The sequence below is a fragment of the Thunnus maccoyii genome, chromosome 16, assembly GCF_910596095.1.
Source record: "Thunnus maccoyii chromosome 16, fThuMac1.1, whole genome shotgun sequence".
Lineage (NCBI taxonomy): Eukaryota > Metazoa > Chordata > Actinopteri > Scombriformes > Scombridae > Thunnus > Thunnus maccoyii.
Window position 1 is genome coordinate 29,720,190 of NC_056548.1, and position 16,437 is coordinate 29,736,626.

General features: G+C 39.4%; 1 long non-coding RNA gene across 1 annotated transcript; it reads left to right on the forward strand.

Moving 5' to 3' along the window:
* The first annotated feature begins 4,380 nt into the window (after nucleotides 1-4,380).
* On the forward strand, nucleotides 4,381-8,294 carry LOC121880548. Its single transcript, XR_006091584.1, has 2 exons — nucleotides 4,381-6,146; nucleotides 7,211-8,294. It is a non-coding gene; the product is annotated as an uncharacterized LOC121880548 (long non-coding RNA).
* The last annotated feature ends 8,143 nt before the right edge of the window (nucleotides 8,295-16,437 follow it).

A 16,437-nucleotide genomic window follows, 5' to 3' on the forward strand; every position in this document is an offset into this window, starting at 1 on the left:
GGGAAGAACAAGATACGAGCAATCAACATGTACACACTGCCAGTCATCAGTTACCCCGCTGGTATAATAAGCTGGCCAAAGGAGGAGATAGAGGGCACTGATATCAAGACAAGGAAGCTCCTCACAATGTATGGAGGGTTTCATCCCAAGTCAAGCACCCTGAGACTGTACACTAAGTGGAACAAAGGACTGAGGAATGTGAAAGTGGAACAAAGGACTGAGGAATGATGAGCGTCAAAGCCACTGTCCAGGACGAAACAACCAAGATCCAGGAATACATCAGGAAGATGGCCCACAAAGATGAGCTGCTAAGTGAATACCTCAGGCAGCAGAAACCCGATGATGCAGAGGAGGAGGAGGGACTATCATGGAGGGACATGGGGGGGTGAGAGGGGGATTTATATATATGTATATATATTTACAGTTCCAGTCAAAAGTTTGGACACACTTGAAGTTGTGTCCAAACTTTTGTCTGTGTGTGTGTGTGTGTGTGTGTGTGTGTGTGTGTGTGTGTGTGTGTATGTGTATGCCTCTCTTCTGCTACTTGGAAGACCACTGTACAATCTACAATTATATCTGCACTTGATCACGGTGATATTGTGAATATGCAATATGCTTAAAGCCTCTTGACTCTGTGTATCAAAGCACACTGCACTTCAATCACAGGTCATTGCATCTTATGAAAAGGTGTGATGATCCTTGTTAACCAACAGAATGGAGTTTCATGTTATTCATCTATGTCAAAAACTGCTTTATGACCTCTGCTCTCTGGTCACATATCAATACAAATCATGTCAGATCACAGGAGTTTTTAACATTAGCTGTACCACATGTTGGAAGACTGGTTTCAGATATTATGCTCCCTGCACGAAAGGAACTGCCCTCCTACCCTCTGGCACTGACTCACATTTTTGGAGCCTTAAGCATACTGAAATTATCTACAAATTATTTTGGGACTCATTGCATTCGATTATAACACACACTTGTTTAATAGCAATAACTCAATACTTTATGGACGAAATAATTGTGTAAGGCATGGCAATACATTTGCTGTGTAGCTGTGTATAATTGGCAGACCAGATCAGACCCCAATGTAGAGCATTAAATTGAGGATAAATTTATGAGCTTTATAAATATTACTTGACGAACCAGAACACTGGGCACTTTCCCATTTCATGCAGTGAGATTTCTCTTGATCTTTACTGTAACGCACTTTATAGTGTGGCCCAGTGCAGAAAACACTAATGGTACCATGGGGATAGCTAAATGATTCATAGTTATTTCAGAGGTTAGAAGGTAAAAAACAAGCTGTTCTGTATTTTGATACATATACTCATTTTGGACATTCCATCTGCATTTTGCTCTCTTCATCCTGTTCACAACTTTCCCATGTCCTGAATCTGCTTAAATAGGCCATTACATTCAATTCTAGTATTTAACTTAACTCCCTTTACATTGAACACAATTTATTTTATTAATTACATTGCAGTGATGATGTCTGGGTATTTACCCAGTTCTGGAATCACCTCAATTATGAAGTGATTTAGGAGACCTATTTTAAGGGTTTATAAACTCTGAACTTTATTTTAAGGGGCAAAGCAGTTTAGTTTCTAATTTTCCCCTTTACAAACCAAACTAAACAACAAAATGCACTGTTTCTCATGTCTTTAAAAGCTTAAATTTTTGATATGGTGTACCTACCAGTAGGATGACATCAATTGTAAGGATTTGTTAGGTTTAGGGACAAAACCAATTTGGTAAGGGTAACCTTTTTCTTCATTGTTAAAAGAATAACTACTTGGTTAAGACAAACATTGAAATTCATTCTTGATCAAAATAGTTGTGTAACAAAAGAATGCCAGCTCAAGGTGCACCTCAATCTCATCAGCAGACTGAGTTTGTACAGTTCCAAGTTACTTCAACCAAAACCACAATCTGTCCATAACCCTAACCAAGTGTAGTTTATGTGCTTAAACCTAACAAAATCTTAACCATAGAGGTGGCAGATCAGGAAATAGTCATATTTATTGTTTTTGTCACATTATCGTTTTAGAAGGCAATGATAAATGACCCACTTTGTTGTTTAGGTTTTTGTTGTGAGGATTTGTGACAGAGAAAAGCTTAATAATGATAACAACAAGAGATAAAGTTTGTAAAACAGTCCTTAGGTATTACAGATTAAAAACATTTAAAAACTCAGGTAATGTGATTCATCAGGACCAGCAATAAGAGCACAGATTTTTAAAAATAATACAGACAGGAATCTCCCATGTGACATAACCAGAAGTTCATGTCAAACCCCATCTCTCATAGTCAGAGGCTAACTGAGAAAATAGATTTTCAAAACCTTAAACCAGTTTGCTCCACAAATGGATCTTGAGTTGGGACTACTTGGTTAGTGAACAATCATGGTCATGGTTCAACAAAACCACTGTTAACTGTTGATAGTGAACTGGCAATGAACAGCTGTCTCCCATGTCAAAGTCAGGCCCAACCCAAACTCCTCCCTGTGACGTTTAGAGGTTCTATAACATCACACTACTTTCACCTTGGTCTCTGACAGACAACAGTCAAAAGTGACACAGCCACGAGAGGTCCTTGTCAGAGAAATGTTAGCATACTGTAGGTCATATTTCAGGCTTTGAACAAATGACTCATGTTGTGTTTTTTCTTGGGAGGAAAGTCTGCTCTTCCCATTGTGGGGAGAAGATGCATTGGAGCTGCTGCACTGATGTCTTTTTGTTGTGTTTGATGAGAGCATTAAGTCAGTTTGCGCACTAGTGTCTTATTTTAGCTTAGAAGTATCCCAAACTATTTTGGTCCTGACACAGTTAAATCTTTTTTAAAGAAAATGTATGGTTATTGAAAATGACTGCATTAAGTATATTAGCCTACTGCCACAGCCCATTGGATCATTGTTTCATTCAATGTGGTTTTTTTTCCAATAACAGCAAAGGTTATCGTTCAAACATCTATATACGTGTAAAGCATTCTACATTAAATCTTTCTACAGTAAATCTTTCATAGAAGTCCTGCTGCAGCCCAAGCTAGTACATATGACAGGGGCTGACCACTTGAGCTCTTTTTTGAAATAAAACTCCAATCAAATTGAGATGATGACTTGTGAAAGCCATCCAGAACAAATTAATCAGTCCAGCATGCTGGCACTGATTAAGGTGGACATTTTGTAATACTTATTTAAAATACGGTATTTCCTGGCCTTTCTAGCAAAATCAAGATGGCTTCAGTCCATTTCACATGGGCACATCATATACCTGCACCAGGGCGATGTTTTCATTAGGTCAGAAAAGCTTTACTCCATTTACCACAGGATGTAAGGCTGGCGATGTCAGTTGGTCTGTCCATCCAACACTTTAATACACAGAAAGATATCCTGATAACAGCTTGCAATGTTGCAATTTAAATTTGCTGTGGATATACTTGGTCAGTAGAAGATCAATCCAAATTATTTTAGTGACCTCCTGACCTTTACTTTAGCACCACCATTTTTTCAGTTGCATGAATGAACAAGTTGCCATTAAAATCTTTAAGTACATTCATGATCCCTAGACGACAAAATCAATTCAACACTTTCTGAACTTTCTTCTCCTGTCACCCTCAGGCCAGAATCCTTTCATGCTTTGCCTTTAATTTGAATGACCTTATGGCCTTTCCTCTAACGCCACCAGAAAAATTTGACTTTGTTGTTGTATTAGGGTAACTGATTGTAGTTTACAGTTAGTTGGGGTAAATGGCTATATTTACTGTTCATAGCTTTTTTATCCAAAGTGCTTTACAATTTGCTGTTCAGTCACCCAATCACACAAACTAACACTCACACTCCGATGTCAATAAACTACCATGCAAGGTCCTGACCATTAGGACCATGATCAGTATCCTGCCCAAGGCATGAGCCACAATTTGTGTCAAAACTTCTTCTAACTCACAACTCAGTCAAATCTGAACACACAGACAATGATGCACATATTTTTAGAAAATGAGAGAAGATTTAGAAAAACAGCTCATAGTTCCTCAGGAGATAGCTATCACTAATCTAAGACCACATCTTGTGTTGTGGTCAGCAACATAGCATGTTGCGTAATTTGTGGAGCTGACAGTACTACAGGAGGATACAATAGAAATGGCCAATGAGAGGAAACAGCTTAGATATACAGAGTTGGCAGCAGAGGAGCCTGTTTGGAAACCTAAGGTTTGCCGAGTGGAGGTTGACTGTAGGGGTTTGTTGGCGGATCAGTTTTGTCCCTGCTAGCTGAACCGGGTAGAAGAGGGCGGAGCCCAAAGTAGGCAGTGACAAACATAGCAGACACTGCAGCCAGTTCCAGTGGATGGCTGTGGGTTAGAAGGAAGGTGAGTGACTGGGGCAGAATAGTGTATGGTGTGTTGCTTTCTAGGATGAGGTAGCTGAAGAGGCTTAGCCTGACATGCTGGTGGTTTCTAACTGTAGAATATTGTTTGGCTATATGGTGTCTCAGGCAGCAAACTGGTTAGCATGACATGCTGTTTGTTTTTTTGTTTCAGTTACAGGCTCAGGATGAATGGTGGTTAGTCTAGCATACTGTTAGCATGCTAGTTAGTCTAATGTGATGTGGTAAATAGGAGTGCATGCTTTGTTGCTTGGTAAAATGAGGTAGCTCAAGGTGATTATTTGGCTGTTTTTTGGTGGGTTGAGCTGCATGCCAGTAATAGCAACATGCTAATTAGCTCGACATGTTGTTAGCTGGTTGTAGTTGGTTAACACGCTGTTAGCTGATGATATTGTAGACAGTAAATATAAGTTTCTACAGAGGGTTGTGTTGAGTGTGTGGGTGCTGGTAAAGGGGGTGCTTCTGGAACACTGGAACGAACTGTTTCTGAGCCTTCTCAGTGTCATTGGCCCAACAGAACACCATTGAGAGCGACCTGATGCCGCTGTAGACTTGCCTACATTCTTATATTCACACACAAATTCATATTGAAACCATGTTCATTTATTTGGAAAGACGGGTCAAGGGACATACAGTAATTCAAGAGAAGTTTCTCATATCGGAAAGGTTGTTTATCAGTGTTAAGTGTGTGATTATATATATATCAGTAAGACTAGTGAAACCAGTTATACAGTGATGGTTGGACATCTGAGCAGACCATGACATTATGATGACATTGCCTTGCAGTTACAATGTAGATATAAGTCTGGGTCAAGCCACTGAGTATATGGTCTTTGTTTGGGTGAAAGTAGGATTGAGAGGTAAAGGTACATTAGGACATACTGTCAGTGGTGACAAAATGTAAACAAATAGGCTGTTGGGGGGTGCAGTTGTCTCAATTTTGCAAATTTAAGTTTTGGAGTTATTAAGTAGAAAGTTACACCTTACAGTGGTTCTAGATGAAAAGTCAGGGTTCAGAAACACAATTAGAACCATAATAAATATCCATAAAAAATATATATCCATGGTTGTTGTAGACATACAGTATTATTCAGAATGAAATAGGTAATAGGACACAGACTGACAGCCAAATGGAAAACTGGGCAACAGTTACACTGCTGACATGCCAAGACCAACTAATACTATAATGCTGGTGCAGGCTTTTGTATCATTATCCGTATCTCTATTCAATCTAAGAGCGTTTGCCGTGGTCCCCAGCAGTGGCAGCTGTTCAGGAGCCCTGTATTATTATGTCTGTGTAACCCTGCTGTAGAGGGGTGAGGAGGCCATCAACCATGTGGAAGTGATTTTCATCAAGACCTGCTTTCACCTTCCTGGCCTGCTCTGGTCCTGCTCTATAATTGTTGGAGAGGAGGGGAACTTCTCCTTCCTTTTTCCTCTCTCGCAGGAGGAAGCCTGGGGTGGAACAGCCAGTCCCTGATGGCTCTGTATCTGTCAGTTAACTGTGCATCCATCCTGCCACCCTCCGACTCACCCTGTCGGTCGGAAACCATAAACGTGTCAGTGACCCAGAGCGACATCTACTGTGTGAAGCACCACCTTACCCCCTTCATGCCCTCTGCCAGTCCTTCCTAAATCATTCAGTTAGGACAGTAGCAGTGAATGACATTTCCCTCAGGCCCAGAGGACACAGAGGTAAAGCCAAGGCCAGGGGGGAAAGTCATTCTCCTCAATGTTCAGAGACATCCGCTTCAATAATCAGTAAGTATATATTGTCAAATGCTATGGCTTCAGTCACACAGAGATTGCTCATGCATTGTGTGTGGAGAATGTGTTTTATTGTGTAATTCCTAATACTCTAATTATTTCACAGCAATGCTTTGCGTGTAGTGTCCTTCACACAAAGAGTCACGTTGCCTGTTGTCTCTCATGAACCTGAAGATTTTCGGGCGTGTTTGTGTTGAGAATGTAAATCAAATGACGGGGCAAATATCCTCTCATGTGCCACTACATTGGCAAACGACGAAGTAATTTTAGCATTGCTTGTTCTCATCAGATCCCAGTAGCTTGTTAAAGTTCTATCATAGAATAGTAATTTTGTTCCATTTTGTTCTAAGTACTTTTACATAATTTAGTGGAGTAGAGGCCTATTTTCTGCTTCTGTTTTACAACAGAATAAAAATGAGCACATGTGGTTGTCATTTCCGCATAAAGCTAAACTTTTCTCATCTTCCCCACACCACACCACTGGGCACCAGTGGATACAGATACCAGTGGGAGATGGGGGGCTTCTTCCAAATCAAACAATGTGACAATCACAGACATTCTATGCAGTGATTGGCCAGGTGTGTGGAGGTTTGAAAGTAAATGCAGGATTTTGACATGATATTTGATTATGACATGTTTCCTGTGTACAACAGGAGCATGAATGCCTTCAAGGAGAGACTGTCCACAAGTGCCTTTATCCCCATTTGTACAGTTCGTCATGTATCTTTACAAACAGAATACTCCTGTCCATACTAGCCCCAAAGAGATCCCTTATTAAATACATTTCAATGTAAATGATTGGGGCAAAATCCACAGTACTATTCACTTCAAAGTTCAGTCAAAGGTAGTGAAAACTGAGCGTTAACAGTCTCAGGTTCATAGGGCAAAACAATCTAGTCCATGTGTGACCAACTACACATCCAACCCACAGCATTACCACGCATTAGGACATGACCACTGGTGCCCTCCAGCCTTGGAACCTGAGGTCCTGCAGGAGCAGTGGTCATTCTGCCCTGCTAACTCAGTACAGTAGTTAAGGTCTGTGATGTTGCCAACAGGTTGAGGACAGCAGGCCACAGAGCAGTACCATCCCTTCAGCCAAAAGCTTGACAAGCCTTATGTCACGTACACCATCCCCTGCCATCTCAAGCTGCCCAGCTGTGTGTGTGTGTGTGTGTATGTGTGTGTTTGTGTGTGTGTGTGTGTGTGTTCCTGGCCACTCAGGGAGTTGGTGACAGACTGATGAGTTCCTGGCTACAAGAGAAACGGTGAGCAGCAGGCTGAGCATCCGCTCAGTTCTCCTCCTTCCCCTGGACCATCAGCCTTCCTCCTGCATGACGCACTAAACATGCCAACACTCACACATACACACACACCATTTGTTTACATTTCCACTTTCATTTCAGCACATTAAGTGCAGAAATTATGATTAGTGATACAAAGTCACAGCCATACCTGTAGACAATCTGTTAAGTCCAGCGACGCTCTCAGCCTGAGTTGGGCTGCAAATGAAAAGAGCAGAATATCAATTTAGCTTCTGAGATCACTGAGACATTGTAGATTCTCCCATCCCATGCATTCAGTGTGGTACCTGAAGAAAATCTGCGTTACACAGGAAGTGGTGATTCAAAATGAGAGTAAAAGTGCTTCCTAACCATCAGTGAGTAACTATACAGAGGAAGCTGGATTCACCCATCAGACAGCAGCAGCACCTTTTCACCTCACCTAGTAGGAAGAGAACATTTCATTTACTACAGCATATAGGTGTATATTCAAACCGTGTTCTGCTATTTCTGCTTGTGTAATGGGGATGCCTTCAGGATCCTGGGGAAAGCTATATGCAGACAATGGAAGTGAGCCCTCTTTCTCTACTATTGGTCTACAGAACAAGGAAGTGCTTTGGGCTCTACATTTTAATAGGAGCCTCTATTTCCTCCCTGTGTATTTTTGCTATTTGTCTCAAGTGATTGTGCCAGATTTGCACGCTCCTAAAATTGTTACTGATTGTGTCCCAGCCTAGTGTCTTGCACACTTTCAAAGTGGCTACTGTGTAGCTTTAGGCTCACTAAATTGCCCTCTTCTTGTTGATGGGTCTTTTTTTATTATGTATCAAATTTTGTGAATAAATTTTCTGTCTTTTGAGCTGTTGGCCTCTTGTCCTGCTTATCTGTGACACTTACCTGTGTTTGTAGTGAACCATTTTGGAGATTAATAATTATATCGGTCACGTACACAGTTTTTATCTCTACATAATTGGCTTAGTTGGTAGGATTGGAGGCTGGACTTTTTGCTGGGTTTTTTATATATATATATATTTTTTGATTCTTTGACTCTACTTTTTTGGTGGCCCTGTTGATCAGTGTAGAGTAGAAAAAACTGTGACAGGTCTCCAACAATGAGGAAACCATGGGCCAGATCGACCACCTCCTCTAAGCAATAGACTCTTACCACTGGGAGCATGGAAGATCTTCAGGACCTAATGGAGAAGCTGCAACAGCTTAAGGCAACCAATGAACAGTTGAGAGAGCAGTTGCGGGAACAATCATAGGTATTGGATCCAGTACCATGGCCATCCACTATTCTTCCTAATGTTGCCCTAGTTATCGGCCTGGCAAGTGAAGCCATGAACCCTCTTTACATTTATATGCCTAGAGAACACAATTGTCCAAAGTTCACTGAGAAAATGTCAGTTGATCTGTTAACAGTTGAGCAATGGGTTGAAGAAGTGCACAGATGTCTTGAGGTTAGGCATATGCCAGTAGCTGAACAGTTGTTGTTTGTCACTAATCATTTAGATGGAGGTGCCAAGTCTGAGGTTAATTTTCACCCTAGTACCAACTGAGATACCCCAGAGAAAATGTTTGCTATTTTGATTGAAAACTATGGTTAGAACCATAAATTCAGAGATCCCTTTTTGTGTGCTTATAGTATAACGTTGGTTGCGGTGTTAGTCCACCTATTACTTATGATGTGTAATTGTATATGATTTGGGATTCTTAGCATGTGCAGTGGTATTTTGCTCTAGACCTTATGTTTTCACCAATGCGTGTGTTGGGTTCTAAATTTTAATAGAAGTCATGTGAATACATTTTCTATCTTTTGAGCTGTTGGCCTGTCATCCTGCCTATTTAGGACACTTACCTTTGTGGTGAGCCATTTTGGGGACTAACAATTATATCAGTCCTGTACATAATTTCCATCACTACACATGTGCAAAGTTGCAAAGTTGCTGTGGTATTTGGCTGAATTGGACACCTGTAGTTAATAGTGGCATCAAAAGGCAGCTGTGTGATACTAAATTTAGCCAACAAATAATTGGCCTTAAAAATCAGAATTCTATGTGTGATGGCACAGCATGGTAACAGGTGACAAATTAAAGGTAAATCCAGAATAAAGTAGTGTAAAAATAATTATCGTCTTGTTGAATGGTTAACAGAAAATGATGTGAATCATATGCTATAGACTTCAGTCACCAGATCTCAGATCACATACACACACAGAAGATTTTGGAGCAACATGTTACACAGACACAACAAGAAAGTTGTTCTGAAGGCCTGTGGTGAACATTACTAAGACCACTTAATGCTGGTTTGTCCCCATGTATGATCTCAGGCTTTGCAGAATGGCCACAGAGGTAGTCTTCACATGGGCCTGGTAAAAAAAATCCTGCTTTTGCCCTTTGGAAACACCAGGGAATTAAAAGAGTAGTTTCAAAGTAATTGTGACTTGACCACTGTAAGAATAAACTCCTTTGGAAAAGTATGTCTGGAAAATAAAAGTTGACATGTGAGTTGTTGAAGTCTAATCTCAGAGCCTGGTCAAACATTATCTGTTCAAACCTCAACACATTGCCTGTAACTATATCCGAATACAAGAGACACACACATATGAAAGTGTTTTGTAGAAAATCAGCATGTCATGCTTGATATTATGACATCTCTCTTCAGCAGGAACGTTAATGTCTATCAGAGGCAAAATGTTGCATTGTGGGATTATTCACAAAAAGTAGTGTACATGCCTTAGAAACTAAATTTTTTGTTCATCCATTCTGTTGTTGAAATATTATTATATAGTGCATACATTTCACACCAAGATACTGAGGCACTAAAATAAAATGGTAGAAAATAAATGTAAGCTTCCAGTTTTAACATGGCTGAGTGAGGACATGCTCTGTAGCTGAACTTTCATACATTTTTTTTTAAAATATAGTGATTGAATTTTCAAAACAGTACACATTGTTGCTGTAAATGACTACTAACTAATTCTTAATGTCCAGAAATAACAAGCACCACGGGTGAAGCAGCAAGTCAACAAAACTGATTGACAACTCTCTGCTAGCTAGCAAAACCACAGGTGGAATGGCACAACTAAACATCAAGGGCGACATGATTACCACCATCTGCACTGAGGCGAAAGCACTACAGACGCTACACAACTCTATCAAGCCAGCGTGAAGTTTGGCCTGGTCCATCTTGTAAAGCTACAGATCACTTTCCAGGGAACTGCCATGGCGTTTCCCATTTTCCAGACCACTATTTAAAGGGGACGTATTATGCTTTTCCTTATTTTCAGACATACATATACTGTCACAATGTCAGATGTTCATGTTAAATATAATAATAATAACTTAAATAACGAGGTAAATGTATGTAGCAGTAATCCCAGTGAACAAAAAGCAGCAGTTTCAGACTGCTCTGAACACTCAGTTTCCAACGTATTTTTCTTCACTTTTGGCCCGAGCTGACGTCAGTTTGTGACGGATTTCTTCATATGGACATCTGCTACGTGCGCAGTGCGTGAGTTTGCTGCTCTGCTCTGGGAGTAGTTACGCCAAGCCACGATGCCATTACACAGCACAGCAAAGTAAAATAAGTAGTTTACCTGTTGGAGGTGTGCTGGTTGTCTGCAGCTCCTCATAAAACATCTCACTGTGGCTGTTTCTGCTTGTATTCTTCCTCCCTGCGTTATTTCTAACTGATCTACTGAACAAATAACTCCAAATATGTTGTTGTTTCGACCGGTTTTTAGCGCTGCTAACAAAGCTCCGCTAATTCAGTGAGGAACACGTTTTTACTTCCTGTAAATTCTTCACAGTCTCCCATTAGTTAGTCATTGAAAAGCTTTTGATTTTAAAGCAGTAAAGCAGGAAATGTTTGGTTTGCATTGATGGTAAGGTTACACAACTCTGATACGTAAAGCTGACCAATCAGAAAAGAGTGGGCTCACTGGGAGGGGGGCCTTAAAGAGACAGGAGCTAAAACGGAGTGTAAGAGAAACTGTGTATATTGAGGGGCTGCATAAAGAGCCAGTATGAGATAAATAAGGAGGCTGAGAAAGGAACCAAAACAAAACGGCAGACGTAAACCACGTGGGTTACGTAACGTGAGAGTTCCAAACAAGATGGCGGACTTTTATATAATTCAGTTTGTTACGATACTAGACTACATAGGTCATATTCTACTGATTCAGTATCTAACGGGAGTCATATGATTGACTGTAGGATTGTCCAAGGTTTACATAATTGCAATATATACCAGAGCATATCTTGTGGGGCTTCCGGTGTTGTTATGGTCCACACCATATAATTTTGTAGCAGCTCCTTAGGGCCCAAGCACTAAAGTCCGAGGAACTGATCCTGTGGACCGGTCATCTGCCACCCCATTTCAGAGAGTAGCAGGTCTCCTCTTCATGCTGATCCTGCTCTCCGCAGATGTTCAGCTAAATCTGGACCAGTGACCCCTGGAGTGCTGCAGAACTTCGATGCTGATTTGTGCCAGTGATGAATGAGCAGCAACTTTCTGAGCCAGGCTTCTCCCTTAACAGACTAAACTTTGTTGACACAAGGCATGATGTCTCAATGCATAACTTTTCGCTACTGGGCTGTGGAGACCTTGATAGGTCCAGTGTCTCTCTCAAAAAACCTGCTGCTGACACCACTGTGTGTCGAAACCCTGCAGTGAGGAGGCAGGGGTTATTCAAAACCTTCCAAACTGTCCATCATGCAAAAGTCTTATGGGACCCAAAGCTGAAACCGAGGGGGCTATTCGATGGACATTTTAACATCAGAAGCATTACTGCAAAGAGCAATCAGCTAACTCATCATGTGTCTGACTCAAATCTGGACTTTCTCTGTCTGACTGAAACATGGTTGAAACAAACAACTCCTGCAAGTGTGTTCACGGTGCCCGGATACCAATGTTTCAGAAGAGACAGACCTGATGGAAGAGGAAGAGGGGTGCTGAAGAAGGGAATATGTTGGGATAAAGATAATATTATCCCAACAAATGTCTTTTAACATCATAGGTGTCTATGGGCGCCCTTCTGCACATGACACTTTCTATGATCATCTCACAGAAGTCTTGAAAGTGTGCAATCTCAACAAAGAATTATTACTTATGGGTGATTTTGGACTTATGGGTGACCTAGGAGGATAAAACTAAGAGAAAAAAACTAAAAATGATCCCAGAGAAATTCCAACTAGAACAACTAGTAAAAGGCTCAACTAGGAGTGCAAAATGTTCCAGTACACAAATTGATCTGATATTTACTAACAAACCAGAAAGAACTAAATTCTTGGCTGTGATACTTTTACTCACAGAATCAACTCTGTGAGGGAAAGATTTAATGTGAGTATACAGATAAAATCTAAAAATAAAAACAATTTACCGTGGTTTAATGAAAATTTGTGGAAACTAATGAAATCTAGAGATGCTGCACTAAGGAAGGCAATTAAAACTAGAAGAGACACTGACATGCTGATTTCTAAAGGTTTAAGGAACAAAGTTATCCAAGAGCTAAGAGAAGCTAAATCTCATTTTTATCTCAATATTTTGAATAAGGCAAATGCAGCAGTAAATTGATCTGGAAAAATATCGATAATCTCACATGGAGGGACCCAAAATTTTTAGGAGATTTTAAACTCAAAGAACAGGGAATGTTAATTGAAGATCATTTTACTGTTGTTTCTGTCTTTAATAATTTTTTTCTTGAGTCTGTAAATGAATTAGGAAAAAAAAATTGCAAAAAAGAAACTGGATATTGTTCCTATAGATGCTACAGGTCAGGTTTTCGAGCTGGTAGAGACTAATGAGTTACAAGTAAACAAAATCATCAGCTCCTTAAAAGGCTCCAAAAGTAGAGATGCTTTCCAATTTGACACCATGTTTGTCAAATCACACAAAGATATTTTAACTCCTCCTATTGCTCATTTAATTAACTTGTCTTTTAAACACAGTTCCTTTCCTGATGAATGGAAACGTGCCATTATCATGTCTATTTTTAAATCTGGAGACCGCCTTGAAGCCAGTATCTACAGACCAATAAGTATACTTCCAGTACTCTCAAAGTTGTCTGAGAAAGTTGTCATTAAACAACTGACAACATTTCTTAATACAAGCAATTTTGGTCTACATTGTATGCAATTTGACTTTAGAGCAAATCATTCCACCGAAACTGCTACCTTGCACTTAATAAAGGAGGAGTAGTCGGTGCTGTATTTTTAGATCTGCATAAAGCATTTGACACAGTCAATCATGATCTTTTAATATCGAAACTCTCTAAATTTAACTTCTCATCTAGAGCACTGGCATGGATGTTTTCATATTTATCTAATAGGAGACAATGTGTTAAAGTTGGTGACATACTGTCCAGTAACATGAAGTGCACAATGGGTGTTCCACAAGGGTCAGTGTTAGGTCCCCTATTATTCAGCTTATATATTTTGATTGATTCGATTTATTGAACAGGACAGTGTGCAGTATTAAGCATAAATGATGCATTGCACAGAGGTTAGCTTGAAGCTAATTTGCATCCGTAGTCCATTATAATCAAAACATACAACAGCACAACAACAAACAGTACAAAGCAAAAACAAACAAACAAACAAAACACAAAGAACACACCATACAAAATACAAAGCTACATACAACAGCACATCACATACACCCACAATGTCATTAAAAATTAATAATGTAAACTAGGCTCAGTGGTCACACAGCTAATTTGTCTTTATTTGATTTTTTAATTTGGCCTTGAATGCATTGATAGAACTACAGTTCTTCATATAATCAGGTGGGGCATTCCACTGAGTGGTGGCTTTCACAGAGAAAGCTGACTGCCCAAATGCAGTGCAACGAAATGGTATGGTACAATCTTGTATAGAGGATATTCTGGAGGATCTAATAGAACTTACTGAGCGAGTGTACACAAAGTCACATAGTGGAGAAGGGGCCAAACCATTTAAAATTTTATAAACTAGGCACAAATTTGAGAATAATCTAAAATTGTCAAAGCTCAGTAAATTGTATTTCTCCAATACCCTACAGTGATGGAAATCCATTGGCTTTTTGTCCAGAGTTTTTAGAGTTTATTTGTATAAGGACTCAAGAGGTTTTATGATTGTTTCTCCAGCCTGCCCCCAACATGTGATGCAATAAGACATATGGGAAAGAATCATAGCATGCATAAATATCTTGGCTGCATCCAAAGAGAGACAGTTTCTAATATGTCTAAAATTTGCTAAGTTGTACTTTATAGTTTTAACCGTTTTTTTAAACATGTTTCTTAAAGTTCAAATTTGGAGATAATTAAAATGAGTAACTACGTCAGTTTTTTCACCTTTGAGAATATCAGCATTAGGAGGTTGTACCATAGTCTTAGATAAAAACATACCCTTTGTCTTGTTTACATTAGAACTCAGACATGATTGATCAAGCCAATGTGTGATCCTTTCCAATGCAATTGTTAGCTTAGCAGCAGCTAACTCAGCTGTTTTTGCATGTGTGTACACAATGGTGTCATCTGCATACATTTGTAGGTCTGCATCATGACACTGTTGAGGGAGATCATCAATATATAGGCTAAATAATAGGGGACCTAACACTGACCCTTGTGGAACACCCATTGTGCACTTCATGTTACTGAACAGTGTGTCACCAACTTTAACACATTGTCTCCATTTAGATAAATATGAAGACATACATGCCAGTGCTCTAGATGAGAAGTTAAATTTAGAGAGTTTTGATATTAATAGATCATAATTGACTGTGTCAAATGCTTTGCGCAGATCTGAAAATACAGCACCAACTACTCCTCCTTTGTCAAGTCTCGATTTGCTCTATTAAGTGCAAGGTAGCAGTTTTAGTGGAATGATTTGCTCTAAACCCAAATTGCATACAATGTAGACAAAAATTGCTTGTATTAAGAAATGTTGTCAGTTGTTTAATGACAACTTTCTCAGCAACCTTTGAGAGTACTGGCAATACCCTTATTGATCTGTAGTTACTGGCTTTAAGGCGGTCTCCAGATTTAAAAATAGGCATGACAATGGCACGTTTCCATTCATCAGGAAAGGAAATGTGTTTAAAAGACAAGTTAATTAAATGAGCAATAGGGGGAGTTAAAATATCTGTGTGATTTGACAAACATGGTGTCAAATTGGAAAGCATCTCTACTTTTGAAGCTTTTTAAGGAGCTGATGATTTTATTCACTTGCAACTCATTAGTTTCTACCAGCTCAAAAACCTGGCGTGTAGCATGCATAGGAACAATATCCAGTTTCCTTTTCGTAAATTTTTTTCCTAACTCATTTACAGACTCAAGAAAAAAATTATTAAAGACAGAAGCAACAGTAAGATGATCTTCAGTTAACTTTCCCTGTACTTTGAGTTTAAAATCTCCTAAAAATTTTGGGTCCCTCCTTGTGAGATTATCAATGTTTTTCCAGATCAGTTTACTGTTGCCTTTTGCCTCATTCAAAATATTGAGATAAAAACGAGATTTAGCCCCTCTTAGCTCTTGGATAACTTTGTTCCTTAAACCTTTATAAATCAGCATGTCGGTGTCTCTTCTAGTTTTAACTGCCTTCCTTAGTGCAGCATCTCTAGATTTCATTAGTTTCCACAAATGTTCATTGAACCACAGTAAATTGTTTTTATTTTTAGATTTTATCCGTATCCTCACATTAAATCTTTCCCTCACAGAGTTGATTCTGTGAATAAAAGTATATCATCTCAGTTCAAGCTGTTAATTTCATCGGTAGATTCTTCTTGCTTAGCTCTAGGTATGAATTGAAGGATCATTGTCTTAGTTGCCGTGGTCTTAAATCTACTTTTAGTAGCAAATAGGGTGATCTGATAAGCCAGTGATAAAGTTATAACTTTTAGTTATTCTTTCTGGTTTGTTAGTAAATATCAGATCAATTTATGCACTGGAACATTTTGCAATCCTAGTTGGGCCTTTTACTAGTTGTTCTAGTTGGAATTTCTCTGTGATCATTTTTAGTTTT